Raw genomic sequence first — 17,146 nt, forward strand, 5'->3', positions numbered from 1 at the left:
AAGCAAAGGGTTGCAACTCGCTGAAATTGCATGGCCTGCTCTCTATCCTCTGGCTGATAATGAATTTTGTTTATAAAAAGACATTCGATATCCTTTGCAGAGCAATTCACAAGCCACATAGGATCATAAACATGGATATCTCTCAATTCTCCACCTGCTCTGTAAGTAATCACTGCTTCAGTAGTAATACAACTATAAACCCAGCCTATGAAGCCTTTGTAAAACTCTTGCTCCATTGGAGGCACTGGTATAGTTTTCATCGTTTTCGGCTTTTTCACATTCAGAATCGTTTCTTCAACTCCTGTCACTGGATCTCTTCTTGTAACTCTTTTCGGATAATGTGGCTTCCAGTGCTTGAAGTCTCTCAAAGCCTCGAACTTTATCAATCCCCACATAGCAATGTCGTTCTTCCTGACATGATATCCTAAAGTTCTAACCTTTGACAATTCATCCACATCCCACCATGGGAGTGACATAATATCATGCAACTTTTCAAAATACTGAACACCGCATTCTCTTCTGATTGCATACGCATTAATTTGCGGTAAGAATCCCCAACTGATAATGTCACCGAGAGATACGCTTCTATCACGTTGATAATACTTCAAAGGCCGTTTGAACTTCCTCTCGTGACTAACTTTGAACCATTTCTTTCGTTCTTCCTTTGCCATATCTTTTTGAGTGCCATCAAAGTTTTTATCTTTCAAAACTTCAGCAACTTTCCTTTGCAACTCATCACGATTCTCCTCAGTAAAGAATTCCATCAACGTTGACAACTGTGAGGTATCTTCATTAACGCTTTCATCATCTGTCCAGTCTTCGACTTCAACTCTATCATACAAATCAGCCTCTTCAACATATCGATACTCATACTCAGACTGATGATTTATGTCAAAGGCATTCAACTCTTCTTCAAACTCGGCATTCATTTCTTCTTCAAAATCGAACTTAAAGTCAGGATTCACCATGCGAGTCATTTCCTTAATTGCTTCCAACGTGTAAGTATGGAAATGCTCTCCTTCTTCACGATAAGTATCCAATCTTAGAATCAGCTTCTGAGCTTGTTGAACATTCTGTGCATCTCCTGACTCCCCCTGTCTATCAGCTCCCCCTGATTCTTCGTTCACTGAATCGTTCATCAAATTATCAACATTCTGTTCAGCAGAAGCTTCAGTAACTTTCAACCCTGTACCACCCTGAGCATCATCGTCATCATCGTCTTTACCTGAACCATGACTGCTCGCGGAATAGACTTTCTCATCTTTTTCATCTTCCTCGTCATCCTCCTCCTCATCATCTTCATCACTATCTCCAATCAACTCATCAAGAGGAGTATAATCCTCAAACAGACCAGAAACACCAGAGATAGGCTCGGGATTTTCAACCACCATTGAAGGAACAATCGATCTTTCTGTCACTGCAGAACTTCCTTCAACTCCTTTGTCTTTGTCTTTCATTTGTTCATCTATTTTGGCTTGACGTTCAGCTCTGAGCTCTTCAACTTGCAGCTCTTCAAACTTTTGCTCTACCGATGTTCCAAGCATGCTTTCAACTACTTTATTCAACATGTAAAACTCATGATCTCTAAAAGCTTTAGCTGCTTCAAGCTCTTTGTTCTTCAACTTGAAATATTCATTTTGTTCATCACGTCTAGCCTTTTCTTCTTCCAGCTCAGCAACTCTCACCTTCAAAATGTCTATCTCAGATTGATCAGAGTCAATCTTTTTCACCAACTCTTTGTTATCATTCTCCAACCGCTTAACACTCATTTCTAGAATTCTTTCACGATCTATAACTTTCTTGTTTTCAGCGGCTAGCTTCTTGTTCTCAGCAATCACTTCATCAACTTTCTTTTCAACATTCCTGACTTGTGAGGTGTTGGCAAAATCAAAATCTCCTACATCATCAAGGCTCACATTCAAGTTCGAAGGAACATTAGGAAAGTTTCGGTATCCAGCAGAACCAGGTGTTAGTTGGCCTTGGGTGAGTGGAGGTGTCTGAAAGATTTCTTGTGAAGTAAGAAGGGTTTGTTGTGGTGGTGGTGAATGATGAATAGGTGATGATTGTCTTGGTGGTGTTGGTTGTTTAGGTGGTGAGGATTGTTGTGGTGGAGTAGATTGTCGGGGTGGTGATTGGATTGGTGATTGTGGTGGTGTTGGTTCATGTGGTGGTGTTTGTGGCTTCTTAGTTACTTTTGCTGGTTTCTTCTTTAGCACAATCTTCGGCATTTTAATATTTGGCGTAACCTTTCTGATCTTTGGGGATACGACTTTCTTTCGAGCTCCAGCTTTCTTTCTACCACCTGGAGGAGATTGTGATTCGGAGATATGTTCTGGAGAAGGAACGTAAGCATCATCATCGTCCTTTTCCTGTCTCTTTCTCTTTCTTAATAAGTTTTCTTGTTTTGTAGCTTCCTGAACTTTTCGTAAACGTTCAGTTTCATCAATCTCATCATCTGAAGAGCTCGAGGAGCTTGTAGTATCTTTATCCACATCATCTCCCTCAATATCATCAACAACTTTATCTTTCCCTTTCTGAGCTTCAACAGACACAACATGCTCAACTTCAGCTTCCACAGTTGGCCCTGTCTCTAAAACTTCAGTATCAAACAACAGATGTTCTTCAACATTGAATGGATCTTCTTCTGCAGTTACCACTGTTTCATCTTCCTCAGGCTCATCAACCAATAACGTTTTTGCGACTTTCTTTTGCTTCTTCTTTGGTTGTGAAGAAGATTCCTCAACTTTTTGAACAATAGGAATGGCTTTTCTGCGTCTTCTTCCTGTTTCTTTCACATACCATTCATTCTTTGTGTTTTTGAAATCTTCAAGAATTTTCAACTCTTCAGCATACGCTGCTTCTTTCATTTCAGCTTCGTTTCTCCAATTCTGGTGATCAACTGGATCTGGATCAACATAGTTAGCATCTTTAATAAAACCAAAGAATTCTGCACCAACTTTAGGTTCTAGATGATTCGGGTGGTATCTCACAAGCTGTTTAAGCGTATCATTGCTCATATGAGATTGTATCAACAAATCATTCTTTATGTTTCGATCAATTTCAGGATAAGCGTGATCAATCATCATCTGCACGAACCTCGGATACATCCAACTCTTGCTGCCTGTCTTGATATTCTCAGCCATATAGTGAAATACAATGTGTGAAAAATTGTACTTTTTGTTCAACACTAACGCTGTAACCATATTCATTTGATAATCACGCATCGTATCATAGCTTCCTTTCGTATGGCTCAAATACATCAACACACAGTGAATAATGAACTTGTATGGTTTCTAAAACTTCGATTTCAGATAGTTCCCTGCATTCAAAGCTCCTTGATAGCCCATTCTTAGCATGCATCCTTTCACCATTCTTTCTGGAAATCTCATTGGCGATTCTGGCTCATCTGGAAAGTTAACAACTTCACGAATAAGAGCTTCAGTGACTAGAATCTTTTCCTCCTTGCCATGCACCTCAACAATTGATGAAATTACTTTGTTCTGATCATCATAGCTTGCATTTTTCCAGAAACGTTCTATGTGAGATTTATACAGTGGTCTTTGATCAGTCAATGCCTTCTGAATGGGAATACGACCCATGAATTCCAATATACCACTAAATTTTGCTAACTCAGGGTTTTTCTGTATATCCAAATCACAACAACTGTTGTGAAGCGGATCAAAAACAACACTAGATCCCTGCATATCACAATCACATACACTTAATCAGAATTACTTAGAAAAATTACAAATATCAAAATTTTACAAATGAAAACACACTAAGCTCAATGAGCGAAATCACGAGTCTGCACTTATGAGCGGAATCACAAGATGCTCTTATGAGCGGAATCACAAGATGCTCTTATGAGCGGAACCACTGATGTACACACAAGCGGAATCTCATGATGTACAGATAAGCGGAACCCCACAATGCACTCATGAGCAGAACCCCACAATGCATCTTGGGGCGAAATCACTAACAACCCCACAAAATTTCATCACATCATACAGTTAAACTCACTAATCTGTTAATATGACAAATCCGACACTTGGGGTTTGTTTTAATTTCAATTTTGACTTTTAAAATCCCCTAGATCTAAACCTGTTATACCCGGACATCAATAAACATCAACAAACAACAGATTTGAAACAATCAACACTCAATATCATAATCTACACACTAAGACGAACACATATGATAGATTTCGAGTTCTGATTTAACTGTTAACATCCTAAATCTAAGCTTTGTTCAACAGTTCTTGCCGACAGTTCAAAATAAGCATGATACATGTCAAATTGGAAATCAAACAACCTTGCTCATGATTGTAAACTATGATAATCAACAAGATCTGGAAAAATTTGGGCAACACTTCACCTGTAAATGGACGTTTTAGGGTTTCGCTTTAAGTCGCCGGAGAGGATGAACTTAAGAGCGAAAGGTGTGAAAAGTGACGAATGAGCGGAACCCTCTGGCTTATATAGTTGGTGTGGTTTCGCTCTTGTGACCATAGACATATGAGCGAAACCACATGAGACATACAAGCAAAACCTCATAATAAGCAACCATATGAGCGAAATACCTTTTAAGTGACAAATGAGCGAAATCATGTTGAAGTTTTCAAAAATTTTACTTTTTAACCCTTTTCTGATTAAACACCGTCACACTCAGTTAACAAGTCCAAATCAATGACCTTGGTCAACTGCTTGGCCTACCAAGTCTAAGTTAATGACCTTGGTTGACCGAATTATGAAGTACACAATCATTTCATTCTGAAAATAGTTCAAATGAATGAACTTTTGAACGTTCTAAACTTTCAAACATATTTCAACTGTCAAACACTGTACCAATCACTGTTTTGCATCTCCAGCTTACCCAGCCCTCATCAAACACTGACATGATCTGCACTAAGCTTTGAGATTCCGATTCCCAATGTCAGATGTCGAAAATAAAATGAGAAACTAAAATCTTTTTGGATTTTTAACTGGATAAACTGAAAACTGTACACACAATATTTTTGTGAGTGTGTTAGGGGATCATATCAGCTGCCGACTAGACACAAGCACCATTAATCTGTTATTTCATTTTAAGCATTAAACAATTCGCGTGGATTGTCGATATATTGATCCTTCTTAAATTCTCACAAAATTTTCAACCTGTTCGGGATACAGAATTAGTGTTTTAAGACTTAAACATCTACATGTGTCCCACCTCAGTATATACTCCCGTATTCAGATTCCAGTATTCAGTCTTACAGGTGAGTATACCACAGCTGATATCTGTTCAGGTGTAGGTGCCAGGGCCGTGAGAGCTTAGGTCGATACTTCCGTATACGCAGAGAGATGACGGCTTCGACTTTAAGGTGTGTCCCCTTTAGAGGATCTTTTGTTTTCAACAGCAGCGACTATCAATTTTATTGTTTCATCAGCATACTGAGGGCGAGCTTATATTTCAAAGATTTTTGCAGAAAGTATTATCCGGGGACTAAGTCAGTACTTCCATACAGCAGAAGTCCCGGGATAATACCCCAGATATCACTAAGCATAAAGACCTAGTATCTCAGAATACGAGACCCTTCAAACAGGATTTCAGGGGTTACCTATATATCCTGGAGGTGTTCCCCACGTAGACGCAAGTGAATTTCATGTTTATATCCCAAACTGATCTACTGATTTTGTGAAAACCTACCGGCACATCTTTAGCGAGACTGCTTAATTGCATTTTTTTACATTACAATTCTTTAGCATACTGTGTCCGTCTAGCTGATGTACTATCATTTCCCCTATTCTACACAACTTTTTTTGTATTTTTTAATGTTTTTGGATTATTGAATTTTATCATGTTTTTGTATTTTTCTGCAAATATCTCCCCCTAAAACTAAAACATATTTTTGTGTTTTTGTTTTTATCGAAAAGCAGAAAATAAACTGTACAAACAAAATTGACAACATGACAAATGTTCACGTCAGATCGCTGCCCAACTCGGCTTCACATTCAATAACCCTCCCAGATTGCAGATTTTTCATCCCGTTTAACCTCAAAAGATAATAAAATCTCTTTTTATCAAATGGTTTAGTATAGAAATCTGCTTTCTGATCATCGGTGTGCAAGGGTTCAATCCGAATTAACTTTTTCTCATGACAATCACGGATAAAGTGGTGACGGATTTGAATATGTTTAGTTTTTGAATGGTGAACCGGATTTTTAGTGATGTTAATAGCTGCTTCATTGTCCACATAGATCGGCGTGTCTAAGAACTGCAAACCGAAGTCTCGCATCTGCTGTTGGATCCAAAGGCTCTGCGAACAACAGCTGGAGGCTGAAACGTATTCAGCCTCGCAAGTAGAGAGCGCTACTGCGGTTTGTTTCTTACACTGCCAGGTGACGAGTCGAGTTCCGAAGAACTGACACCCAACAGTGGTGGACTTTGCATTTTGCTTGCAGCTCCCAGAGCCAGAATCAGCAAAACCAGATAAAGTAAAGTCACCCGATCGAGGATACCACAAGCCGATGCTTGGGCAGCCTTTCAAATACCGTAAGATACGTTTCACTATGGTCAGGTGTGACTGTTTTGGATTTGACTGATATCTGGCGTAGAGACACGTCGGGTACATGATGTCTGGACGGGAAGCCGTGAGATACATTAGAGAGCCAATGATAGATCGGTACAATGTCTCGTCCATCTTCACTCCATTCTCGTCTGGACAAATTTCATGATTCTGCGCGAGGGGGGTGGATGCAGGACTGCAATCTGTCATGTCGAACTTGTCAAGCACGTCCTTCACATACTTTGTTTGGTGAATGAAGATTCCGTCGGGCATTTGTTCCACCTGCAGCCTAAGGAAGAACTTCATCTCCCCCATTGAGCTCATCTCGAACTTTTTCTTCATCACCTTTTCAAATTCTTTGCACAGGTCGTCGTTGGTGGATCCAAAAATGATATCGTCAACATATATCTGCACAATCAACAAGTGGCCTGCCTCTTCCTTGGTGAACAAAGTGTTGTCTACTGTCCCTCTTGTGAACCCGTTGTCCAACAAGTATTGAGAAAGCATCTCGTACCAGGCTCTCGGGGCCTGGTGAAGTCTGTACAGCGCTTTGTCTAGTAGATACACCTTGTTTCTGTGCAGTGGGTCTGTGAACCCTGGCGGTTGTCCCACATACACTTCTTCTCTGATTTGTCCATAAAGGAAGGCAGATTTGATGTCAAGTTGATCGACTTTAAAATCTTTCCAAGACGCGAAGGCTAGAAATATCCGAATTGCCTCGAGTCTGGCAACCGACGCGTAGACTTCATCGTAATATATTCCTTCCTGTTGACTGAAGCCTTGAACCACAAGTCGCGCTTTGTTTCTCACCACGACACCTCTGTCATCACGTTTGCACTTAAAAACCCATTTCGTCTTGATTAACTTTTGATTCTTAGGCAGATCGACAAGTCTCCAGACGCCCAGCTTTTCAAACTGTTGCAGCTCCTCCTGCATTGCATTCACCCAGCTATCCTCGGTCAATGCCTCTTTGTAGGTTCTGGGTTCTATCTGCGAAATGAAACATTTTAATGAGACTTCTTTCTGCATATCAGCAATAGATGAATAGAAACATGTAAGAGCTCGATCTATTTGATGTCGGGTTTTGACACCACTTTGTAGGTCGCCAATAATTTGTTCTGAAGGATGGTAAGACAACGTCCGTGGCATAACATTGTCAGGCACATTCACTTCCGATTCCAAGCTCGATATGTCAAGATCAACGGTTTGATCCTCAACTACCGTTGGATCCTCGTCAAAAGTCGGAGCGGGTTCCGCTTCTGAGTCGTCAGATTCGTCAAAAGATGGAGCTGGTTCCTCTGGTGGTTCGTGAGCTGTTCCACTCGGTCCTGCTTCATTGTCGTGAGTACCCCCGGTGGGTTGAGAAACTTCTAGCGGTCTAGACACTGGCTCTTGTGATTCATTTTGCTGATACAGGTACATAAGAGCTAGTTCCTCATCACTCGGCTCAACCGGCAAATGAAACGACTCCCAGAGCTTATCGTAGTCGAAAAAGAATCTTTGTCCGGGAAGTTGTGGAGATGGAGTGTGCTTCTGACAATCCACATGTTGGACTTGAATCACCTTCCCCAGGCATGGTACAAACACCCTCTTCAGCGGGCTTGCGTAACCTACAAAGAAACCCTCATTAGATTTAGTGCCAAATTTACCGTTTTCATCAATAAAAGTGCAAGGAGACCCAAACGGCTCCAAAAACTCAAGATTTAGCTTATAACGGTGCAGCAGCTCAAAGCAAGTCTTTTTATACTTCTTGACAGTGAGAACTCTATTCAATGTGTAACAGGCTGCTGATACTGCTTCACTCCAAAAGAAGATTGGTAGCTTGGAATCGGCTAACATTGTACGGGCTGTCTCAATCAAGGTCCGACTCTTTCGTTCAGCTACGCTGTTTTGCTGTGGTATGTACGGCGCACTGAATTCATGAAGAATTCCCTTTTCATTACAGAACTCGTACATCTTGTTGTTCTTGAATTCCGTTCCGTTGTCGCTCTGAATCCTCCGGATTGGCAGTTTATACACCGTTTCCATCTTCTTGAAAAGTACCATCAATGACTCAAAAGTTTGATCTTTTTGTTCCAAGCACACTACCCATGAGAATTTCGTAAAGTCATCAGTCACCACCAGGCAATATAAGTCTCCGCTGATGCTCTTTACGTTGACAGGCCCGAAGAGATCCATGTGCAATCTCTCAAGAGGTAACCTAATCGTGTTCATGATCTTCAATGGGTGTGACTTCCGAGTCTGCTTTCCTTTCTTACACGCTACACAATCATCATTTAAGTGAAAATTCTTCAGATTAACACCATCAACTAAATCATTATGTACTAAAAAATTCATTTTGCAAACATGAATGTGGCCCATCTTTCGATGCCACATTATCGAATCTTTTTCTGTCGCTTTAGTTTTTGAAACAAAACACTGTTTCTGATGAGATGTTGGCGTTGCGACGCTCATATCAAGTATATAAAGATCATTTTCCCTCGCAGCGCGCAACAGCACCATCTCATCAGGGATTTTAAACCCTGGTTTCAACACAACACATTCAGTTTTAGTAAAGTGTACACTAAACGCTTTATCACAGATTTGTGAGATACTGAGTAAATTGTTTGTTAACTCTACTATGTAGTTCACTTTGTCGAACGAAATCACGCCATTTGACAGCGTTCCTTGACCAACGATCCTTCCACCTTGATTCCCAGCAAATCCAACATAGCTTCCGTTTATGGATTTGACATCATAGAGCAAAGCAAGCGTCCCAGTCATATGCCTTGAAGCGCCACTATCCATAATCCACTTTGATAGTATAGACTTGGGCAGCCCCTGCAAACGTCATATCAAATTTATTCAAACAATGAAGCCCAGGATTTCTTAACTTCCGACACACTTCCGAACACAACATCACACTTCTCATTTGTTTTCGGAAAATCGAATGTGACATTTGGAACCTCTTCTTTCACAATTGTTTTAAGTTTGTCAGTTATCGGTGGAAATTCAGCAAGAAACTTATCAACTTCATTTTCAAACTCAACCACATCATCTTTAAAAATATATGAATCAATTTTCAAAGCATGCTCCATCTTTTTAACCTCAATAGATGGTTTCGATTTCGCGACCCAAGATTGATTTTCAAAAATTTTTGTCTTAGGGTGAATTTTTGAAGTCTTTCGAGTCTTAGAAGATTCGCCAATCTCGAAAGTTGATTTCGGCTTATCCTCCGACTTCAAAGATTCCCCTCTTTTCAAAATACGGATCGGAGAAACCATCGGCTTTTTGCCTTTTGTGTCAGTCGGAGATTTAGGTCGAGGTTTTTGAATGTTTGACTTTTGAACTGTTGGTTTAGAAACAGCTTGTTTTTGAACACTTGGTTTTGAAACAGTTTGTTTTTGAACCGGTTTTACAACAACAGGATTCTCAATCACTTTCTGACACTGTTTCGCCATGTGTCCGATTTCACTGCAGCGGTAACACACCCTTTTGTCATACTCAACAAAAGTAGATTTGACTCTTCTTTCAACTTCTTTGCTGCATTGAAATCGTCCACAGCCTTTTGACTGAAAATATAATCTTTCTCATCGTCAACACTTGGACCAGCGACAAAAATTTCATTCATCTTCTCTTTCGGCTTAAACACCTATTTAGTCGTTTTCTTTTCAAACCTGATTCCTTTGTTTTTCAGATTGTTTTTCTTGTTTTGACCTTTACCAACCCCTTCTTTCTTTTCCGAACTTGTGGGACGTGAAGTAACAAACGACTTTTTGGGTTTCGAAAAGAATTCATTGTTATTAACTTCGTTAATGTTCAATTCAACCAATTTAAACACTTTTTTGACATTCTCGATTCTCACATTCTGAAGTGGATACTCGTAATCGGAATAAAGTTTGTATGTTCCAATCATGGTGTATACCACCATAATCGGTTCGTCATTCGCACTCTTTTCCGATTTCGGTATGTATTGATCTAAGAAATTCCCTTCATCTTCAGAATCACTAACAACTTTCTCAGATTGAGCCTTTTCAGATTTCTCACTCTCCTCATCCAACACCTGATCGACAATATTTTTGATAACCTGAGATTCGTTGTCGGTATCGGATGGGGAGAATGTGACATCTATGGTCTCAGGCAACTCATCTTCTATCGATCTCAATTTGAGATTCAAAGCTGCTTCCACCCCATCTGGATATTTCTGTGTGTAATGATTCCACATTGGGGGTGGAACGCTCTTAAAGACTGGTGCCGCATGTGGCTGTTGGGGGACAATCTGATCAAGAACGTACGGTGAAGCCACATAACTCATTAACTTTTTATCAATCCGATCGTTTTCAATTTTAACCAATTCGAGTTCTTTCTTAAGCGATGCGAGTGTGTCTAAATGAAAATTGACTTCATTTTGTTTATCTAATAGTGTTGCTTTAGCCAATTTTGTAGCTTTATCGTTTTCAACACTTTCCTTTTGTATCATCTTGATTGACCTGGCGAGAGTATCGTACGCCTCTTTAACTTGGCCAAGGTCAAACTTAATCATATCAGCATGGTGTTTCAATTCCTGATACTTAGTGTCTTTTTCAAGACACTCCGTACATGGTTCTAAACACTGTTTGCACGGTGTTTCAGGGATTGAAACAACCTTTTCAACAATCTGCTCTACACAATCAGTTTTACCGACATTGTTTGACTCAGACTCAGATAGCTTGACTGATTTAATCTCCTGAACTCCAGATTCCTCTCGTTTGACAGACACACTACTGACAGACTTTGACTCCACGGATTCTGAGTCTACCTCTTTGAGTTTTCCCATAAGTGCTTTGTCAGCTATGTCTTTCAAAGCTTCTCCAGTCATCTCTTTTGACACATCTATCAACTCTTCAATGACTTCTTTCTTCTCTTTAAACCTTGGGCATGATCCGGTCCTTGGTTCTTCAAAATAACCTGCAAAAGATTCAGAAATGTTAGGAGGTAATACAGATTTCATTAAACTTCCCAAAACCTCCTGCTCAGACTGATAATAATACACTTCAGCAGCTATTTCTTCAATATCGACCGTATTATCAGCAGAAACCTCTTCTACAACCTCAGAAACATCTTCAGTAACTGTTTCCGGTTCAGGCACCATCTCAGATATTTCAACAACTTTAGCCATCATTGCCTGTCCATCGCTACCGGGAATATACTTATCCCAGCTGAAACCTGCAGCAACCTTCTCGACGTCCTGATTCACGATCAGCGCTTTTTCCGGTTTATTCTCAATCTGTGGCCTCTGAACAGTTGGCTGTTGATTCGGTCGGTGATAGATCGCTTGCCTGTAGTAGTCGTTGGTGAACGGGTTTTGATGATTGTTTACTTCACGGTTAGGACATTCTCGTTTGAAGTGACCGCGTTCTTTACATTTAAAGCATGTAACTTTCGACTCATCAAACCCTAACTTTTGATCGGGGCCTGATAGACTGTTCCGGCCTGTAATTTCCATGAAACGTTGAGCCCTACGCACCAAACTCGCCATACACCACTTGATGTCAATTAATTCAAGCTCTTCGGGATCGATTTGGTCGTAATCCTCCTTCGTCATGTCAGGATTACCGATCCTCCCTGCGACTAAGCCTTCATAAGCCTCAAGAACGGAAGCAAGCAGTGCTATGTGCTGTTTTGCGGCTGTTTCAGTTATCCCGTTTCCATTCTTTATGTTTACCACAATATTGCACTGAACCCCAGAAACATACGCCTGTTGGTTGGATCCTGTTGAGCTTTGAGGTGAAGGCTGTTCCTGAGCTTTGACATTCGGTTCAAAGTTCGCGAATGGTGAAGAATTGCCGGATTGCGGAGTGTTTGAAGAAACACTTGAGTTGTTATCAGCAATGAACCCTGTCTGTATTTTTGGGCTTTGATTGGTTGAAACTGAAGGGTTGCCTTTATAATATAGAGACACATCTTGTTGCACACTCGCTGAGTTCATTTTCTTGATTTTCAGCAATTCCAGCTCGTGGGCTTCAATCTTCTCGATGAATGAGCTGAGGTTGAGGTTCACAAAATAAGAATTATTCTTCAACATCATTAGATACGTGCCCCACTCATCATACGGAAGAGCATCACACAGCTTATCAATCCATTCTTCATTTGTCTTTGTAATTTCCAAACGCTTCATTACAACTACAAGATGACAGTATCGTTCGATTAACTGCTTTGTTGTTTCTCCTTTAATCCCAGTAAAAATATCAAATTCCTTCTTGATTAAAGCCTTCTTGCTTTTAATCATCGAAACACTGCCTTGGAATTTTAGCTTCAACGCTTGCCACATCGACTGAGAATTATCTTCATGTTGTAGTAAAACGAGAATATCTTCCTTGATGGCCTGTTGCAGAATGCTCACCATCTTCTTTTCAGCCTTGAAGTCAATCTGTTCAGATTCTGTCAAACTCCCGATGCCCTTTTCCAATCCCATACCGTTAACTGGTGGCACATACTTCGCCTCTATTTTCATCCAACATTCGAAGTGATTGGCTTGCACCCAGTTTTTGAAACGTCCTGACCAACCCGCATATTCATCCAAACTCATAAGCTTCGGAGGCTTTTGCATCGTCCCTAATTCATTCTCCATGTTAACGTTCTGAACTATACTTGCCGGACTTTGCGTAGCCGTCAAACCACTTCCCGTAAACAAGTTATAAAAATCTTGATGTTCCATTTTAGTGACAAATTTCCAAAAATGTTTAACTTTTTGATTAACAGGTTGTTTTTATCAAAAACTTTTAACACAAACTGAGTTTCCAACACTCGATCACGTACGAAATGGACTAAACGCTCAAAACATGATTTTTACACTAAAACAGGTCGTATAAGCGAAATCAGTATATGCTCTAAGTGTACTTATGAGCGAAACCCTCTAATGCTCACAAAAGCGAAACCTGATAAAGACCTTATGAGCGAAACCTCAAAATCGAAACCAAATATGACACTATGAGCGAAACCCTAAGAGCGAAACCCAAGAGCGAAACCTCAAAAATGACTCTATGAGCGAAACCTCAGGAGCGAAACCTCTCGAGCGAAACCCGTGATATTGCTAATGCCGTATAAGCGAAACCACTCAAGTACCGTATGAGCGAAACCTATTCACGAGCGATTTTAGGTCACTTTTAAGCTGATTTTAGATCTGAATTTCTCAAGGGTTTGTTATTAACCAGTTTTACACTATATGTCCAAATCTCAGTCCATTTTGTCCGTCGGAAAAGTCTGAAACTCAAAAAGTGCTAGAAAAATGCTTTGATTCGGGTCAACTAGCTCACAACTGGCTCTGATACCAATTGTAGGACCGTATTTGACAGTCGTGTGAGTCAATCAGAGCTAGCAACTACCGAAAATGCAGCGGAAATACAAAATCGGCATGAATCAAAGCAGAAATGGAGTAGAAACAGAAGTAATTCACTTTAAAACAGTTTTCTCATTCAATCTTCACAAAATACACGAGCAGCAGTTCGGCTACACGGGAGACATGAACGTACAAAATGAGAAAACAACTTGGGTATTTATAGGGGATGAGGTTTCGCTTATATGGCATGTCCATATGAGCGAAATCATAAGCTTGGGATTTCGCTCTTATGGCACTATGTCCATATAAGCGAAATATCAACATTACAAACCCCAAATTTACATATTAACCCCTATACAATACATAATTAACCCATCTAGACCCTATACATTGATTAACTAAGACTAAGACGCAGCCTTTAGACATTCGTGCACCAACAATTTTGTTAGTTAAATAGATATATATTGTTATGTAACTTAAGAACACTAAAAGAAAGTGAACAAGAATCATAAACATAAAGTTACATAAAGATGAAATAGGATGAAATGTTGTTAGTATGATGTTGTTGTGAATATGTTGTTGATTACTTGTTGATTCTTGGTAATGTGATGTTAATCACTATGTTGAACTTGTTAAAGGATGATTAGAAGCATGATTTAACAAGATTAGGAGATGATTATGTGTTTACATAAAATAATCATCTTCTAATAAAAAAATATGAACTTGAGAAATAAAAATGGTTTCTTAAAAATATAGTGAAACCAATGAGTAGGTGATCATGTAGATCCGAGATTTACAAAAGATTTTTCTAAAACAAACCAAGTCCAAAAGTCGATTTTAAAAGAGCATAACTTTTACTTGCACTTACACCATTTTTGTAAATGAAATAAGTGTAAGGACACTTTATTTACAAGAAGAGTTCAAAAGAATAATTTTTTGTAAATTATGTTTATAAGTTGTAAACACCAAACCTTTGCGAGAATGCGATTTTAAAAGAAGTAAACACACTTTGGAGGGTAACTAAACCCACTAAACACTTTACCAAGTTACTACGCGTTTTTTGTGAAATATCAAGTTCATGATTATTATATAAAGCATATAGTTTCTGCTCTTGGTGATGTAAAGTGTTTGTTGATGGTTATTGTGATTATTTTGAAAAGAAAACGATATGCTAAATAGCATGGACACCTCCATTTACAAAGGAAACTATGGCGAAATTTTCTAAAAATAACAACACATAGAAAATATTTTCTAACAAAAGTTACAAGTGTATTTTTAACTATGATCTTCCGCAAAAGTCAGTGTGTGACATTAAAATTGTGTGGTACGTGATAGAAGTAATGAGTAGATAAACCGTACATAGGATTTGTGTTATGCATGCATGAGAAACTGATTGTTATCTGTACCTTATTAGGACGTGCTTGATTCCTGATTATTAGAGTAACTAATCTAACCGAGTAAACCAAGGTGAGTTCATACACTTTCTAAGGCATGGGATTCCCGGTGGTTGGGAATGGGTTAACAGATTAAAACGGAACCTACATATTCTCCTTGGGTAGGATATGTACCGCCATCCTCCATGGGTAGGATGCCAATATTAATATTGCGTATTTCTCCTTGGGTAGAATACGTACGTTCGTCCTCCTTGGGTAGGACAACAACCTTAAAACTTGCTAGACAAAACTCTATCATTAAGTCCCTCATTTTTATATCGACTTAATCGCCGGGCCAATGGCGAGCGGGCCATTAGTTAATAGCGCTATTAGGGTTGACAAGCCTCACACCGTGCCGGTAGGACGGGCGTGTACTAATGGATCTGGGCAATCAGTCAATGATGATAGACATTGACTTTGGACACAACTTACTTTCGTCAGTTGTCGATATGGTAACAGTCTAGTGGTTCACATGGGGAAGCCCCCACTGGTTATGGTTTGGGAAAGAAGGAATTGGTTAATCATATTTTCAACTATGGGGTAACCCCCACGGCAAGTAAGCCAGCTAAAGACAAACTATGTTTTCAAAAACAACTTAAAACAAACACCCAACTGTGAACTCGCTCAACTTTGTGTTGACTCCTTGTTACATGCCTTGCAGGTCGTTAGGTACCTAGATGAAGCTTGCACGAGAAGGAATGGTCGTTGTGGGACATGGACTGTAGAGTTCCATGTTATAACATTTAAACTTTATGAACTTATGTTTTGGTTTTACATTTTATGCTTCCGTTGTTTAATTTGAACTTGGTTAACTTGGTTGTGAACACCAATTATATTATGTGGTTGAACTTTTAATTACTTTACTATATTGTTCAATACGATTGGTGGCTTGATCCTGGTCAGTCACGCCTCCATGCGGTGATACTCCGCTTGTGGATTTTGGGGGTATGACAGATTGGTATTAGAGCCATTGGTTATAGTGAACTTGGTTTTAAAAAGGGAAAAGTTTTTTGACAAAACCATACTATAACCTGTACAGTGCTCAATGATCCACAACGACGCTTCGCTCCACGTGCAAGACTCGACACAATAGGTGGTCTGATTTATGTTTATATTGTCTGTTTGATAGTCACATAGTGCATTAGTTAACGTGATAACTGCTATTTGAACCTTGTGTGCTTACTCTCTTCTGTCATCCCACACTTACGCACTTTCGCGACACTTTTCTCACTTACGTTGCTTCGTTGTGAAGATCATGAGTGGACGTTTAAACTTGACTCAAGCCCAGCTGACGGCTCTAATCAACGAACGAGTGGCTGAGGCACTCGCAGCTGTCCCTGCAGGAGGTATAACCTGCCATATCAACCCATCTTACGACGTTTAGATCCTACCCTCGCGAACCAACTCTTGTGCTTAACCTTGTCTTTTATTCTCGCGCCACAGGTCAACATGCACCGCCTCCCGTATGTACGTTCAAAACGTTCATGGATTGTCGACCTAGTACTTTCAGCGGCACAGAAGGAGTTGTAGGTCTTCTTCACTGGTTCGAGAAGATCAAGTCTGTTTTTGTGATGTGTGAATGCCCTGAAGATCGTAGGGTGAAATTTGCTACTGGAACACTCGAAGGTGCTGCATTAACCTGGTGGAAAGCACAGGTTCAACTGCTAGGGTTGGCGGTTGCTAATGCCACCCCATGGAACGACTAAAAGGATTTGATCAAAGAAGAGTACTGTAGTCGTGACGACATCCACAAGCTAGAGGTGGAATTTTTCAATTTGAAGATGACGGGGTCTGAAATCAAGGCATACACAAAGAGATCGAATGAATTAGCTATCTTGTGTCCCACTATGGTGGATCCTCCTATCAAGCGTA

Source organism: Helianthus annuus, chromosome 6 (assembly GCF_002127325.2).
Source record: "Helianthus annuus cultivar XRQ/B chromosome 6, HanXRQr2.0-SUNRISE, whole genome shotgun sequence".
In the NCBI taxonomy this organism is placed as follows: Eukaryota; Viridiplantae; Streptophyta; class Magnoliopsida; order Asterales; family Asteraceae; genus Helianthus; species Helianthus annuus.